The sequence below is a fragment of the Elephantulus edwardii genome, unplaced genomic scaffold, assembly GCF_000299155.1.
Source record: "Elephantulus edwardii isolate Elephantulus edwardi_28Jun2011 unplaced genomic scaffold, EleEdw1.0 scaffold00255, whole genome shotgun sequence".
Classification (NCBI taxonomy): Eukaryota; Metazoa; Chordata; class Mammalia; order Macroscelidea; family Macroscelididae; genus Elephantulus; species Elephantulus edwardii.
Window position 1 is genome coordinate 727,583 of NW_006400005.1, and position 2,113 is coordinate 729,695.

The window sequence follows — 2,113 nt, forward strand, 5'->3', positions numbered from 1 at the left end:
GATATCTTATTTGGTTTATTGAAGAAACTGTTTCAGGAGAAGGCTCCTAATAGGAAGGAGCATTTAAAGGTGGTGGTGATGTCAGCAACTATGGAATTAGCCAAGCTGTCTGCTTTCTTTGGAGATTGCCCAATTTTTGACATCCCTGGAAGACTTTATCCTGTCAGAGAGAAAGTCTGCAATTTGATTGGTCCACGAGACAAAGAAAACACTGCATATATTCAAGCGATTGTGAAAGTGACCATGAATATCCATTTGAATGAAATGGCTGGAGATATCTTGGTTTTTCTGACTGGCCAGTTTGAAATCGAAAAAAGTTGTGAATTGCTCTTCCAGATGGCTGAGTCTGTAGATTATGATTATGATGTTCAAGATACCACTCTAGATGGCTTACTAATATTACCCTGTTATGGATCTATGACAACAGATCAACAGAGGAGAATCTTTTTGCCACCTCCACCTGGAATTAGAAAATATGTCATATCCACCAATATTTCTGCAACATCTTTGACAATAGATGGAATCAGATATGTGGTAGATGGTGGCTTTGTGAAACAATTAAATCACAACCCCAGATTAGGCTTGGACATCTTGGAGGTGGTTCCAATTTCAAAGAGTGAAGCATTACAGAGAAGTGGCCAAGCTGGTAGAACTTCCTCAGGAAAATGCTTTCGAATTTACAGTAAAAATTTTTGGAACCAGTGTATGCCTGACCATGTGATCCCTGAGATTAAGAGAACTAGTTTGACTTCTGTAGTTCTGACCTTAAAGTGCCTTGCCATACATGATGTTGTAAGGTTTCCCTATTTAGATCCACCTAATGAGAGACTTATTTTGGAAGCTCTTAAACAACTTTACCAATGTGATGCTATTGACAGGAATGGCCATGTGACCAGAATGGGTTTGTCTATGGTCGAATTTCCTCTCCCTCCCCATTTGACATATGCTGTAATAAAGGCTGCTTCTCTAGATTGTGAATATCTGCTACTTCCAATAGCAGCAATGTTGTCTGTAGAAAATGTCTTCATTAGACCTGTTGATCCAGAGTGCCAGAAAGAGGCAGAACAAAGACATCGAGAATTGGCAGCTAAAGCTGGAGGATTTAATGATTTTGCAACATTAGCTGCCATTTTTGAACAATGCAAATCAAGTGGAGCTCCAGCTTCCTGGTGCCAAAAACATTGGATTCATTGGAGGTGCTTATTTTCTGCATTTTGTATAGAAGCTCAACTTCGAGAACTAATCAGGAAGCTTAAGCAGCAAAGTGATTTCCCAAGAGAGACCTTTGAAGGTCCTAAGCATGAAGTACTACGAAGGTGTCTTTGTGCAGGCTGTTTCAAAAATGTAGCTCGAAGATCTGTTGGGAGAACATTTTGCACAATGGATGGACGTGGAAGCCCAGTTCACATTCATCCTTCCTCAGCACTTCATGAACAGGAAACCAAACTTGAATGGATTATTTTTCATGAGGTATTGGTTACTACCAAAGTCTATGCAAGAATTGTGTGTCCAATTCGTTATGAATGGGTGAAAGACTCGTTACCCAAGTTGCATGAATTTAATGCTCATGATCTGAGCAGTGTGGCCCGACGTGAAGCAAGAGAAGATGCAAGAAAGAGGTGGACAAATAAGGAAAATGTAAAGCAATTAAAAGATGAAATATCAAAAGAAGTCCTGAAGAAAATGCAAAGAAGAAATGATGATAAGTCTATATCAGATGCACGTGCTCGTTTCCTAGAGAGAAAGCAGCAGAGGACCCAGGAGCACAGTGACACATTGAAGGAAACAACCTAAGAAGTGGCCCCTCCAGTTCAGGAAGTTGGAAGGACAGCCAGGCACTGTGCCAATTACTTCAGACATCTACAAAGAGGAAGTGGTCAGTAGCTGTTACTAGCCTATGAGTGAAAAAATTCAGTGCTCATAAATCAAAGCTCATCAATACTGATAAATAGGAATTTCAAAGAAAAGATTGTCACCAGGGTCATACTAGACCAATGAAACTAATTTCGCTGGCCTTAACTGGTATTAAATACTGTCATGAAGATATTTTTAAAGGACATTGAATTGTATTTAATCTGAGTGTATTCCATTTGTGTTGAAGCATTAAAACTTA

The 2,113-nt window shown here is 39.5% G+C and overlaps 1 pseudogene; it reads left to right on the forward strand.

Moving 5' to 3' along the window:
- Window positions 1–6: 6 nt before the first annotated feature.
- On the forward strand, window positions 7–1,794 carry LOC102869415 (annotated as a pseudogene).
- Window positions 1,795–2,113: the final 319 nt, after the last annotated feature.